Raw genomic sequence first — 15,560 nt, forward strand, 5'->3', positions numbered from 1 at the left:
CCCAGAGCTACAGGACACAGACACACAAAAAATCTGATATGCAAACTCTGTATCTGTGAAGGAATAGATGATTATAGCTACAGCCAACTTGTAAAATTGGCAAAGAGACCGATTATTTTTTCCTCAGAGACCTCTGCTTCTCTGTGGTAGGAATGCCAGCTTCCGACAAAGCAGTGTTCAGGTCATGACTCAAATATTCTGGAAGTTCCACTGGAATTTATATTGAGTAAGAATGTTGCTGGGAAATGACTCACCTTACAAGGAAACTGTGTCTAATTACATATCTTTTTTCCAATCTTTATATGCTATTATTCAAAAAAAAAATCATTGTTTTTAATTATTTACATATAAATTATGTGAAAACCATAATATCATTGACACTATTTACACACGTAGAATAGCATAATTATGTTGTGATAAGCATCATTGGAAATAGACTGTCCCCAAACTTCACTGCTTCTTCTATATTTGCCATTTAGTGCAAAATATCGAGAAGAAATAAAGCTGATGAAATTTCTAGACAGGTAGCTACTAAGCTATTGTTCTTTTTATCATATAAGAAAGTTAAGCTTAGTGCTTTCTCTAGACCAGTTGGTCCCTCCATTTTTTTTATTTTTTAATATGAAATGCTTCATAAATTTGTGTGTCATCCTTGTGCAGGGGCCACGCTAATCTCTGTATTGTTCCAATTTTAGTATATGTGGTGTGAAGGTGAGCACAATCCCCCCCAATTTTTTGATACCACATCCCATCATTAAAACATTTTTGGACAATTATTCCAAAATACATTTATTTATTTGTAAATTATGTACACATACTTCTTACCTAATGCAAGTATGTACATTACAAGCCACAACAAAATACAGAGGTGTGAAAAATGATAAAATGTTTTTTAATGAGTTCATTAAGTACATGTATATTCACATTGTTTTTTCATGATTTAGAAATTTTTTGGTATCCTCTTGTCATGTCCGTTTAAACCATGACAGTTTTTTGTCTTGCCGTGTGGTCTACCAGAAGATTGAACTTGATTTCTGCCATTTTCTGATGTTTGCTCATGTTTGGATTATTAATCATATATTATCGTCAATACAGGTTTATTTGGCAGCAACTTTTTGTAGTCCACTTGTCCATTTTGTGAGTATTTTACTAATTAAAACTACAAAACTTATAGTGCGTAAGTCCATTCAACTGTGCACATGCAAACTTCATTAAATCAGAAAACACTGGGGCAAATATAAGATTAAATGTGACACTCAATTATTCTAGGATGGGGAATTTCTACTCTGTACACAGGACATATCACATGCCATCTGTGACATGTGACCCTCCCCCAAAAGGGACTAAGGAAGGAAACAGTGTCAGTCTGCAGATTCAAATTCTCCAAGGGATTGTCTCCAGTTTGCACACCGCCTCCTTAGACCAGTGGTCTTCCAACTGGGGTATACATAGCCTGGGGTTCTAAGATACAAGCACAGATGGCTTTAAGAAAATGAATTTCTTGATCATCACTTCCATATGGATTCTCTCCTAAGACTGATAAGGTTCCTGAGTGAAGCAGTTCCTTTCCTACATCTCCTTTTTCTAATACATTTATCAACCCTTTATACTAAAAAGGGACACTTCTCACCCATCCTAAGGCTAAGTATGGTATGTTGTTCCAGGATGTAAAATTCTCCAGAGTTTCCCTCATTCTCTCTTATTCTCTCTCTCTCTCCCTCTTTCTCTCTTCCTCTTTACCTCCTTTTCTCTCTCTCTCTGGTATATATATATACAGAGGATAAACTAGATTTTGGTGTTAAACTTGAGAAAATGAATGACTCTAATGACTAGAAGACAAATGGATTTTCAGGTGGTTTCCAATTCATACTTTTTAACAGAGGTGAAGGATAACCGAACTTAGTTATCAAATGACAGATGACGAAATTTTTTAATGGGAAATCAGCATGAGATTTTTGCACAAAACTCAGAAGAGGTTCAAAGAATTTAGTTATGGGCTTATAACAAGTCTGTTCAAATCTATTTACTTATATGAACATAGTTTCTTCATGCTCAGACCTATTTTTTTAATAAAAGAATGGAATGAATGTTCAACTCCACATTACTCACACAATAAATAATATTCATCCATGAATACATGACAGAATATCTTTGATCAATTGTTCATTACATTTACATATAATAGTAAAGGTATGTCAATGTAAAATAATTTTTAATATTTACTGTCTTATGTTTATAGGAAATTTTAAAAATAATTTTAAATTTAAATATATATATTTTATTGTAGAGAAACAATAAAAGGCTTTCAACAAAGACTTAAATGTATTGTATATATTTGAATAAAATTCAATGAAGGAACTGGGATTGAATATGATCTGAAGAAGTAAAAACCATGCAATATTACACTTATTTTTGTATTTCTTTTAAATTAGCAATGTTTTGTATCCAATCATTATGATATTTAGATCTCACTGGATAGAATTTAAAAAATTGACATAACCTGTCCACTTTTAAATTCCAATATTTAATGACACAGAATTTCACAATGCTTAGCTATTTTAAACTGTTACTGTTAACTCGTCAACCTAGAAACTTTCTTTAAAACACTTGTTTTATTCTAAATTCTTATGGGGGATATATGAGGGAAAACACTTTTAAAAAAACACTGCTTCCCACAAGCACTATCATTATAGCATCTGCTTATATCCAAAGTTAATATTTTTGAACGATAAGATATAGTCAGATTTTAGCCACCAGATAATAGCAGGAGAGAGAAGGAGAGAGAATAAATATGACAGAACGATAGGATTTTAGATCTGATGTAAAGCCAATAGTTATTTCACACATATAGGTTAAATTAATGCTACATGTGAACTCAATCAGCAATAATGCTGTGTCGTGTCTCCTTGATCAAGAGAATTGCTACCTAGTGAACTTTTAAAAATGTAATTGTTTTATTATAATTACTACTATCACTACCACCACCATTACTACTACATAGATGTTTAAAGCATAGGGATATTGATCAACTTTTCATGGGTCATTATAAGCCACAGCCCATAGGTCAGATTTGTAAGGCCATATGTGATTTTAACAACCATTCTGGATAAGTTGACAACTATTACATCATCTTTAAAGAATATTATTTTATACTTTAAAATTTTTCTTTCATTGATGCTTCCAAATAGTTCCAGATACCGAGATGCTGTTTTTCTATCTCTGCCTTAAATTAAGAGGAAAACCTCATTGTAAGCTCTCCTTGTTTCTAATTGGTAAGAAAAAATAGCTTTTCAATAAATAAAAATCACACAGATGCATACACATATTGCATTTTAGAATGAGGACATAATGAACCAGCATTATTCACTTAGGGAACATGGGAAAAAAATAAATGATTAAAAATAATACCATTATTGAACTGCCACAGTCCACACTGATGTACTCTAAGAGTGGGTAAAAAACCAGAAAATATGAAATTCAACTCTAAAGGTAATATTTTAATAAAAGATAGAACATTTTGTTATGAAGAGTTGGCCCTAATGATTTTTTTTTAAAGATTTTATTTATTTATTTGACAGAGAGACACAGCGAGAGAAGGAACACAAGCAGAGGGAGAGGGAGAAGCAGAGGGAGAGGGAGAAGGCTCCCCACTGAGCAGGGAGCCCGACACGGGGCTCGATCCCAGGACCCTGGGATCATGACCTGAGCAGAAGGCAGACGCTTAATGACTGAGCCACCCAGGCACCCTTGGCCCTATTAATATTTATAGAAAATCTTTTTGATGATAATTTTTCATATTTATTTTAATAGGAATATTAAAATAAGAAAGATAGCATCTATGATATTGGATGGTTTTTTTGTGCTATTTATTTTACATATGCTATTATTCTTTCTAATATGTATATTCTTTTTGACTACATTTCTTTTGTGCTATTTACTTATATCTAATGTCTGTGAAAATCTGACTTATTTTCTCCATTTTGTTTTTCTTCCTGATTATACAACTGGACTGTATTTTCCAGGCTCCTTTTCAGTGACGTGTGGCCACTTGACTTAGGTTCAGCTTATTGAATATGAAACAATCTGTTCGCCTTCCCAGAATAGAAAAGAAATGCCCTTGAACCCCAGGCCATGTTCTTTCCATCAGTTGGCTGAAAGGAGAGGAATTCAAGGACTTAAGAGGCTAGTGAAGCCACCATGTGGCAGGACCATGGGGGTCTGGATGGCCGTGTAGAGTGGAACCCCCATGAGGGTCTGTCCCCTCTGATTTAAACAAGAAATAAAGTATTTGTGCAAACCCAGTGAGATTTAGTGGTTTATTTCTTAAATCAGTTAGCCTACTTGGGCTAATATATCATCTGTGGGTCTCTTTGACCTCAGAGGCTCATCCTTTCAAACCATCTTTTTTATTATTGCCAAATAATTTTTATATCAAAGAGCTGTTTTATGGCTGCTTGTTTCTAAACTGTCACTATGGCTCACTATCCCATTGCAGTTCCCATTATGACCCTAATTCCCTCAATATTTTAATGTTTATTTTACTCAATTCCTTTTCCATGTTTCCCTCATCATGGAGGTCCTGCCTTTCTCCTCTTTCTCTACACAAATCTCAACTTTCTTTCCAGATTCTGGTAAAGTTCTTCATTCTGTCTTTTCTGATTATCGCCATCTCCCTTCCCATTTTAGGTCCTCCTCCACAACCCTCTGGTCCCTCCTTCTATAATACTGCTCCTCACTTACTTTGTCCTCCTTGCTCTTTTTCCAATATACAGAGTTTATTTCTTCTACTGCGCCTGCATTTATTTGTCCATTTTCCTGAAACTCTCTTACCCTAAAAACTTTCACAGTTTTCATCCTTCTTTCCTGAATATCTTTTATTATGTGACCTCTCTCAGAAAGGATTTGCCTGATTGGCCTGTTTAAAATAGTTCTTCCAGGGGTGCCTGAGTGGCTCAGCTGATTGTGTGACCAACTCTTGGTTTTGGCCCAAGTCATGGTCTCATGGGTGGTGGGATTGAGCCCCACATCAACTCCACGCTCAGCAGGGAGTCTGCTTGAGATTCTCTCCCTCTGCCCCTCCCACTACTCACTCCCAAGCTCTTTCTCTCTGTGTTTCTAAAATAAATAAAGAAATCTTTAAAACAGAATAAAATAGAATAGTTCTCCCCAAAGGCTGTCACTCTACATCCCCTTATTTTGCTTTATTTTTTCCAGTGTTCATAATCTTATCTGATATTTGGTATACCTGTTTATTTGTTCATTTTCTATACCCTCCTCTAGAATATAAGCTTGCCCAGAGGAGAGGACTGGTCTATTCTGTGCCATATATCCAGCACCCAGAACAATGCCTACCATATAATCGGGGCTCAGTATACATTTGTTCAATAAAGAGTTGAATAAATCAATAAAACTATCCTTCTGAAATACTGTGTTAATGGTGATTAAAACCAAAACCACTTTTGGTACCTTTCACATGCATTGCTTCATTTGAGCCTCTTTCCCTTTCTCTTTCTGCCTCCCTTCAGAAAGTTTTGTATAGGTGATTATTTTTTTAAAGATTTTATTCATTTATTTGTCAGAGAGGGGGAAAGAGAGAGAGAGAGTGCACAAGCGGCGGAGAGGGGGGTTGGCAGGCAGAGGGAGAAGCAGGCTCCCCGCTGAGCAAGGAGCCCAATGTGGGACTAGATCCCAGGACCCTGGGATCATTACCTGAGTTGAAGGCAGATGCTTACCAACTGAGGCACCCAGATATAGTTGATTACTTAGAGATGAACACACTGAAACTCAAAATTATCCTGTTAGGAAATTGCAGCGATAGAGTAAGAATCCATGTCTTTTGACCCTGGACCCTGTATGATTTTCACAATATGCACATACCACCAGATAATATGCAGATTCAGTCTTATAATTATAATACTGACCATTACCTGTTTGGTACTTCCCCATTATTTTAATAGGTACTATTGCTATAACTAAATTCTAAGCTTGATGAAAGAAAAGATCCTATCTTAACATCATAGCAAAAGGCTGGATTTGCTCAAATATTTCCATTGATTTACTCACTTATTGATTTATTTGTTCAGAAACTTACATCCAGTATTATTGAAAATCTAGTTTAAATATAATATGGTTCTCTGATAATTTATGTTCTACACATTCAAAACTATTTTTAGTCTTTTTAAAATTAAAATACACACATAATGAAATAATAGCAGTGCTTTATGTTCTGTGAACAGCAATAAAAATTTGAAGCTTTTAGTCCTGTGGCATATCTACTTAGTTTGAAGTGAATACTGTTTAAATAAATTAATTGAATAAATACATGATTAAATGAAATTTTGTCATGTCTTTTCTTTCTTTGAGCGACGCCCCATGTGCCACAAAATGCTGCTACCTTTCACACATTGGGTGGCCTTCATTTGTATTTGGACATATTTTTTCTCATATAAAATGTTCTCAAATAGTTGTAAAGCAGTAAGAAGAATAATTTAACATCATGGTAATAATTTATGCTGCACCTTTTATTTATTTTTTTTTTTTTATTTTTTTTTTTTTAAAGATTTTTATTTATTTATTTATTTGACAGAGACAGAGACAGCGAGAGCAGGAACACAAGTAGGGGGAGTGGGAGAGGGAGAAGCAGGCTTCCCGCCGAGCCGGGAGCCCGATGTGGGACTCGATCCCAGGACCCTGGGATCATGACCTGAGCCGAAGGCAGTCGCTTAACCAACTGAGCCACCCAGGCGCCCTATGCTGCACCTTTTAAACAAAGAAAAAGCAGTCTCCCCTCCATTAAGTTGTGTAAGCTATGTATAGGGTTTGCATCAAAATACACGCTTGCACCGAAGCAGAATAGAAAGCCTTCCTAGGGATTGGCCTGTCGAAGATACTTTTATACTCTGCTTTGGGATTGCAAAATCTTGGTCTTGTTGATTCTTACGGGTTTCTCTAACTAGCTTTTGCCACGACTGTATTACTTTCTTTTAACAATTCAAGATGTTTTATAATCAGCTTTTCTACAAGGGAAAAAAAACTACGCATTTCCTTAATCTTTGATTTCAATTATTAACTTCACTTGAGATATTTTCCACTGAATCAGAAACCTTTTCCCAAATCACTTTTCTAAAGTAACACTGTTTTGCACCTTTATCCCATATCCTCTTTTATTTCCCTTCACAGCACTATGTCACCTGATTATATTAAATGTTTTATTTTCTTATTCTCCACCTTCTTCTATTAGAATGATAAGCTTCCTGAAATCAGGCACATTTCTGCCACTGGTTTTTAAAGATTTATTTTATCCCTATGTCCCTGCACATAGCATGATCAATTAATACTCATTGAATGAATGGATGAATAGATAGATGAATTCATGTTTCAATTTTAATTCACTGTGTCCCAGGAGAAGTATTTGGCATAGAAAATTAACTATGTTGAATCTACCAAGTTTCAAAAAGATTTGTCACACTTTTGTGCTATTTATTAATAGATTTACAATCCAAAACAAAAACTGAGTTACACATACTAGGAAAAAAAGATGACAAGTGGAGCATAAACCTGTGCTCCAATTATTTAATTGTATCATCATAATATTTAAATATAAATGAAACAATTAACCCATTTTTTTATATTCTTTAAAGTCACAAGTCATAGTTTATTCCTGTTCTGTCACGTACATTTCTGGCAAGATGATTTGAGTTCTCATTTAGAAACACTGGCAACTTATTTTAAAATAGTATATTTGTTCCTCTCTAGTGAGATGTGCGAGACACAGAAATAGAACATTGTGTGATGGAACAGATGCTGTAGCAATGGTGAGTTTATATGAGGATGCTGATGACAGATGCCACCTTATAGCATTAGCCAATAAAAAGTATGGGTATTACTGTTTACACTTACTCAAAATGAGCTGGGCTATGGGCAACTCTGAATGCACAATCCCACTCTCATGTATTGTAAGTGATCTTGTACTATGGATATAGTAAATATCCAAACTTAATTCAAAAGGAAATAAAGATAAATTTATTTTAAGGCAGGTAGTGTGAATCATCTCAGTTTTTTCCCCCTTAGGGAAGTGCTTTATTCTTTATGGCAAGAAGAGAGGAACTAAAATAAAATTTACTTGGAATAGAATTCATTTGAAGATAGTTAAGTAATTTTGAAGATTAAACCATAGATTTTCAATAGAGAAGATATTAGTTATAATAGTGATAAATACATTGGTTAGAATTATTTCCTTTTTTTGGACAACTAACAAATATGAATAGTTGAAATCTTATCAAAATTAATTAGAGGGAACTTCCAATTATTTTGTAATTGCAGAAATACGTCTTATTCCACATCAGTAAAAATAAATGTATAATTCACTTAAAATATTTTTATTTAGGTAGCTTTAATATAGTTGCATTTATCATAGGAGTCTTTTGATCTGCAAATGTAAAATAATTAAATTGAAAATCGGTATATTTTGGTCATTTACTATCCTGTCAGAATTCAATTTCTCCAGGTTTTCTGTTTTATCACTGACTTTTTCAACAACACAAGTAACTTAAATGGATAACTTGTATTTGTTTTGTTCCACTATGTCAGTTTCAAGTTGCTCTAAACACAGACTTAGAGATAAAAACTTGGGTACAGGTAATGTATTATAAGAGGTGATCTCAGGAAGTGCAAGTCCAAGATTGTGAGGCAGGGAAGATAAACTTGGGCTAATATAATTGCTGTTTTAAGGTTCTGGATCAGTCCTCTAAGGACCCTCTGTGAAATTGTGGAGCAAGATTCAGATCATCCCTCCAGAAGAGGGGAGATCATGCATTGATTCATTGATGACCCCAGAACCCACCGTTTGAGGGTTAATTGAGGAACACCAGCTCCCTAAAACTTAGAAGTTGTCCCTAATTGTATCCAAGCAAGTTCTCAGTTACCAACAAAGTCCTCAACAATACTGTATTATATCCTCAAAGTTCACTAAGAGGGTAGCTCTTACGTTTTGTTTTCTTACCACCTCTGCACACAAAAATAATAATCATCATCATAATAATGAAGGGGATGGGAGGACACTTTGGGAATAATGGATATGTCTATGGACTTGATAGTGGTGATGGTTTCATGGGGGTATATTTATCTCCAAACTCAAGAAATTGTATACATTAAATTTGTACAACCTTTTACATGTCAATCATAGCTTAGTTGAGCGGTTAAAAAAAATCCTCAGAAGACAAGATGAAAGAAGGGTTTAAGTGAAAAGCTGAGAGTGGCCTGGAAACTATCAACTTAAACTGCCGGTGATGTCAGTTGGGTGAGAATATTTGAGATGGGGCAGCAATAGCATCTGCTATAGAGTCTTTTGTCTTTTGGTGCATCAAGGTCAATGGCTGTGTGTGTGTGTATTATAATCTGTGTGTTTATGTATACTTCAATTTTGCTTTAATAGAAACAACTGTAAAAAATTTAAAAATAAATGCTAAGAAAGTTTCCAGGAGTTAATAAGTTCAACACAAATGTTAGCATATGAGAATAACTCTTCATAAGTTAATTTTGCTACTATTAACATTTTCTTCTTACTGTACAAGTATAATACCTATACAGGAAATACCTGTAAAAATGGGGCTATTGGAAATGTCATTACTGAATACAGAGGTGGTTTTCATTTTAATTATTTTTGTCCTAGTCCTCCCTAAATTTTTCTCTCTACAAATTGGCATGAAGGATTTCCTCTTCATAAAATGAACAGAATTAAATTCACATTTACTTAATTGCCTTGTAGCTTAGTATTAAAAACCAGATTTTCATCTACCAGTGTAGAATTTAGAATATATTGTTTGTTTTCTATATTTACCTTGAGATAACTAATTTCTTTTTTCTTTCTTCTTTCTTTCTTTCTTTCTTTCTTTCTTTCTTTCTTTCTTTCTTTCTTTTTCTTTCTTCTTTCTTCTTTCTCCTTCTTTTCTTTTTTTTTAGTCATGTCAGGGGTCAAGGGGAAAAAAAGAGAAAAAAATAACTTGCTACATTTCTTTGGAGCAAAAAAGAATCCATATAGCTTGAACTGTGTCCAGATCTGCTTTCTGCCATCTCGAAAATACTTGCAGTCTAAGCTCATATAAATGCCACTGAGTGAAGGGAAAAGGTCAGGGGAAAGCTTGCGGCTGGCCCTTTGTTCACCTTCCAATCATGCTAATCTGTGTACAGGCTTATCCTTTGAGGCTCAAGTTCTTCCTTGAAATTCCCTGCTTTGGTTTCATTCATTTTTAGTGAAAGAATATTTTCTGAAACTCTAGGATATATTGAAGGTCAGAGGCAAAGCTAAACAGGTAATGCCACTGGGTCCTTATCAATAATAGATGCAAATTTACTATAAGCCATAGGACTTTTCTTACATCATTTTTTAATATCAATAATATAAAGAACAAAGTTGCTATGCTCTTTCTATGCTTCTCACAATCAGTAGGATAATCACTATTTCTAAATAATACTAAAACTTCCAATCAAATAATTAAAGCTTGTAGAATTTTGAAAAATTATCAGTGGTTTCTAAAAACCACATAGAGGTATGAGTTTCTGGTATAGATGTTATATGTATGTCCAAATGATCCCTTTCCTATTGTTGCCAACCTATGTGGAGTGTTACATTATTTTTCGAACAAGTCTTGTTCCAAAGCATATAAGCAAGGGATTGGAAAAGATCCAATATAACACCAGCCAATTAATCTGCAACTTGAAATTAAATCTTGTGGATGGGTCTGATCCAATCTATCTAAAACAAGTAGCAGCTGAAGGGCTGAGTCTCAGCCACAATTCTGAGCATCAAAGTTATAGAATTAAAGAATAAATACAAAATTATCCAGAATGTAGAAGGTGTGAAAAGAATAAAATGAGGGAATAATTGGAATAGGTCAGGATGAATAAAGTGGTACCTGGACTATAGGTATAATTTTGTTAAAATTACTGATTTTTAGCAAAGAAAGCTTACCACTTGCTTTGCTCTGTTATTCGACATGCTGATACATCACCTTAGTTTAAAGCAGCAGAAGAATCGAGATGGAAACTTGGTGATTCCAAATAACTCATGAAAGAATGTGGGGATTTTAGGTATTTAATATCATTTTGAAACCCAATGAACGAATTGAAACAAAGATTTCACTTATAGTCAGGGAGTATTTCAGGGATACTATACTTTTTCTACTTTTTTGAAAGCCTATATTGACCTTCCTAGAAGCACATCTCTTAAAAGTATTGACTGAAGATGAAGACTGAATGGGATATTGCGCCTCCTTGGAGAATAGGGCTCAGTCAAGTATTTTTCTGCAGCACAATATTTTCACTCTCATGGAAGAACACTGTCTCTGTCTATAGGTTTTAGTATGAAATTATTATTATTTTTTTTAAAGATTTTATTTATTTATTTGAGAGAGAGAGAATGAGAGAGAGAGAGCACATGAGAGGGGGGAGGGTCAGAGGGAGAAGCAGACTCCCCGCCGAGCAGGGAGCCCGATGCGGGACTCGATCCCAGGACTCCAGGATCATGACCTGAGCCGAAGGCAGTTGCTTAACCAACTGAGCCACCCAGGCGCCCAGTATGAAATTATTTTTAAGATTTAACAAAGTGTGCATAAAACTAGCAAAAAGGACCATCAATAAAGACCATCTCTGGATTAAAATTTGAAGCCATTAACCTATGGCCATTATAGATCCTAGAGAGCCTAGTTTAAATATATCATACTTCTTAATAAATATTAAACACATTATTGATGGATGGGCAAACAGAAAGTTTAATGAATCCATAAACACAACCAATAAAAATCAAAAAATATTAATGAATTTAAATGTGGCTATTTACTTCATTGAGAAAAAAACAGACTCGGTGGGGAAGTCAAATGTGTGAAGCATGGCACTTTAAACATATACAAATAAAGTAGAAATTTAGCACATCACCATAATGATCAATTTCATGTGTCAATTTGGCTAGGCTGTGGTGCACAGACATTGGGTCAAACACCTTGCTAGAGATTTCTGTGAAGGTGTTTTTTAAAAAATGTGATTAACATTAAATCAGTAGGTTCTGAGTGAATCAGATTACACTCCACAGTGTGGATGGGTCTGATCCAATCAATCGAAGGTCTTCAGAGAAAAAGATGAGGTCCCCTGGGGAAGAAGGAATTCTGTCTCTCGATTCCCTTTGGATTTGAGACTACAACATCAGCTCTTCCCTGGGTCTCTAGCCTGCTGGCCTGCCCTGCAGATTTCAGACTTGCCAGTCACCACAATTGGCCTGAGACAATTGCTTAAAATCCCGCCCCCTCCCCCTCTCTCTCTCTATTGGTTCTGTTTTTCTGGAGAATCCTGACTAATATGGTCACGATTTTGAATCATAACAGTGAGATAAAGGTAACTAGAACTTCAGAGAGGCACTGTGGTGGGTAGGAATTAAAATTCCTGAGTTTAAATTTTGCTCATCTTTTACTAATTCTGTACTCTTGGAAAGCTTAGTTAGCCTTTCAGAGTATGAATTTTCTGATCTGTAAAATGAGATGGTAGGTAAGGGGCGGTGAACAACTGCTGCAAGAAACACAGTATATTTTGAGGATTGACTGGAAAAAGAATACATGAGAAATCCTTAGAACAGTGATTTCATACAGTGTGAGTGCTTAGACAGTACCCTTTTTCTCTATGATATAGAACAATCATAAAAACTCTCTTTTGTTAAAATTATTGATTTTCCATATCTCATGAAATAAAAACATCCTAGAATTGTAAAGATGCTCTTAAATTATCAACAACAGTCAATTATTTTAGGGGTAAGTAGTAGATTTTGATGTAAGCAGTAAAGGAATATGTTATTTTGATGGTAACAGATTGAATAAAAAATCCATGAATTGACTGTGTATATATATTATATATAAAGTGTGTATATATTATAGCTATTTACAGAAGAATGAGAACTAATAAATGATAGAATTTAAAAACCACCATGTTTATAACACTCCGGGTTATAATCCATTTGATCATATATAATCAGTGGATGCTAAAATCATTACATGAAACTGTTTAAGAAAATAAGATATACACAAGAGGCCCATTATCTCTCCACAATTAATTGTACATTGCAAATTTAAAAATTACAGCTTCTAAAGTAATCAAACTCAGGATCATTCTTAGAATTGCATCCTCACACCATGATATTCCTGGTGTAGTACAATATTAAGTAGCCAAAATCACCTAGGAAACACGAATCCCTAAAATGTGTAATCTGAATCTATTCCAGCCCCAATGCCTAACATTCACTTACAGGAAATAGAGGAGATGAAAGAACAAGGCTCCATGAGGAAACAATCACACATATCCAGAATGAAGGATAGTCTACAAAATAACTGGCCTGAAACAATCAATGTCATTTAAAAACATCTATGTGGGATTGTTCCATATTAAGATAAGACGATAAAGGAATAAAGGAATATATGTATCTTGCCAAATAGATAAAAGTTTTATTATTCATAATAGAATCTCTTAAAAATTAGGAACAGAAAAAAATTAGAAGCAGAGAATTGACATAATTAAATGTGTTCCAAAAATGTCACTCTTACAATATGGAAACATGATAGATTTTTTATCACCATGGTGCTGTAAGAGAAGAGGAAGGCTTAAAATAAGTAAATTAGGAACAATTAAGATGTGGGATCTTAGATTTGGTGTTTGGTTAAATGTAATTTGTGAAGAAATGGTCAGTCAAACATCCTAGAATCTGCCTTGAATGAGGGCTTTTGTATTATTATTGCATGTGTAAGATCTAGATAGAGATGTTTCATCAGAGAAAGAATTTGGGCATCAACCGCTTATAGATAGTGACTACAATTTCAGGTGGAGATGAAATCTCCTAGGGGAGTATAGTTAGAAGAGAGCTAAAAACTGAACTGGGTAGCACATTGTATTAGCTTATTGCTACTGTAGCAAATTATCACAAATTTAGTGGCTTAAAACAGCACAAGTTTATTCTCTTACAGTTCTGGAGGTCAAGTCTGAAGCAAGGCAAGAGTTAAAATCAAATTATCTGCAGGGCTGCTTCCTTCTGGAGGTTTCAAAGAAAAATTTGTTCCTTGCTTCTTCCAGTTTCTAGATGTTGCCTACATCCTTGACTTGTGGCTGGACCCTCCAATCTCTGCTTCCCTCATTTTCTGTATAATTACTATTAAAATACTGCTTTTCTCTCTATGACTCTTGTCTGTAGTCAAATCTGCCTTCACTTCTTATATGAACACTTGTGATTACATTTGGTGCACCCAGATAATCTAAAATAATATCTGCATCTCCAGGTCCTGAACCTTAATCATATCCACAAAGTTCTTTTTACCATGCAAGGAAATATATTCTTAAGTTCTGGAGATCCAGATGTTGACATCTCGGGGCACCATTATTCAGCCCATAACTCACATCAATACACAAGCTAATGGACTAAGCGGTCTTTATGAAAACTGATAAAGAGATACAAGTAGAGAAAAGGAAAAGCAAAAAAATAAAGAAATGGAAACATTACTGCTATGCTAACCAAAGATGGTAACTTCACAATAGAGCACTTTCTACACTACTACAATAGACTATGTACTTATACTTCCTGGTAATACTCATAATGGTTTTTTTGCAAAATTCTTGGCATACATGGATTTAGATTAACTGGAGTTTTCTCTCATTCTCACTAGCATCCCTAATCAGAATTTTTAGGCTGGGCTTATCTTCCCCTGCTTATACTCAGCTTTGGAGATGTGCGTATACTCCTGAGATGCAGATCTTGGAACACGTTCCAGGTTTTACTAGACTATTCAAGTATAGGCACTTGGCATTCCAATAAGACCACAGGCATCCACATATGTTTCTGTAGATAGCATTTTATTTAATAATTTTACTAATGATTATTAGATGGCTAGTAAGTGCCAAGTATACCAGAGACATGGGGTTCACTCTCATTAAGAAGTTTACATTCTATAAGACTTGACCAAAACACACACACTCTCTCACACACAAAAATAATCAATTCTAAGATGCTACTGATTGTAGGATATAGCATTGTTTTATATAATACTACAAAATTAAAAAAATTACCACCAAACTATACCATAACACTAAAACACCATTCCATTCATATTAAGATACATCTCTGATTCCAGAAATATTTTATTTTATGAATTTAATGTGTCCTGATTGATAAAATGTAATGGTTCAATATACTGCATATTGCTGTTTAAACACAGAGGGGTGCTCAAATTAACTGAACTACGGAGATTAGTAAGGATGGACAGGATAGGAGATTGTCTACTCAAAGGGAAAAAGTTATCAGCACATGACCAAAATAGGTTGCTTTTGTGTCTGTTTTGTCCTCTTGGCTATCACTTCACAGGGATAGCAGACAAAAGAGAAGAAAGAGGTAAAAAAAAAAAAAAAAAAAAAAAAAAAATTGTTCTGATCTTGAATTAGATCTAATATCCAGAATTTAGGCTTGAAGAATAAGAGAGATACAGCGATATATAACTGAAGAAATGGGGACATTGAAGAGTCAATATTACTTTTTATAT

The 15,560-nt window shown here is 34.5% G+C and overlaps 1 non-coding gene across 1 annotated transcript; it reads right to left on the minus strand.

Moving 5' to 3' along the window:
* Nucleotides 1-615: 615 nt before the first annotated feature.
* On the minus strand, nt 616-719 carry LOC123849100 (U6 spliceosomal RNA). Its single transcript, XR_006791941.1, has one exon. It is a non-coding gene; the product is annotated as a U6 spliceosomal RNA (small nuclear RNA).
* Between the last annotated feature and the right edge of the window lie 14,841 nt (nt 720-15,560).

The sequence above is a fragment of the Mirounga angustirostris genome, unplaced genomic scaffold (assembly GCF_029215605.1).
Source record: "Mirounga angustirostris isolate CCGP_5_RB_7025 unplaced genomic scaffold, mMirAng1.0.hap1 SCAF_2, whole genome shotgun sequence".
NCBI lineage: Eukaryota > Metazoa > Chordata > Mammalia > Carnivora > Phocidae > Mirounga > Mirounga angustirostris.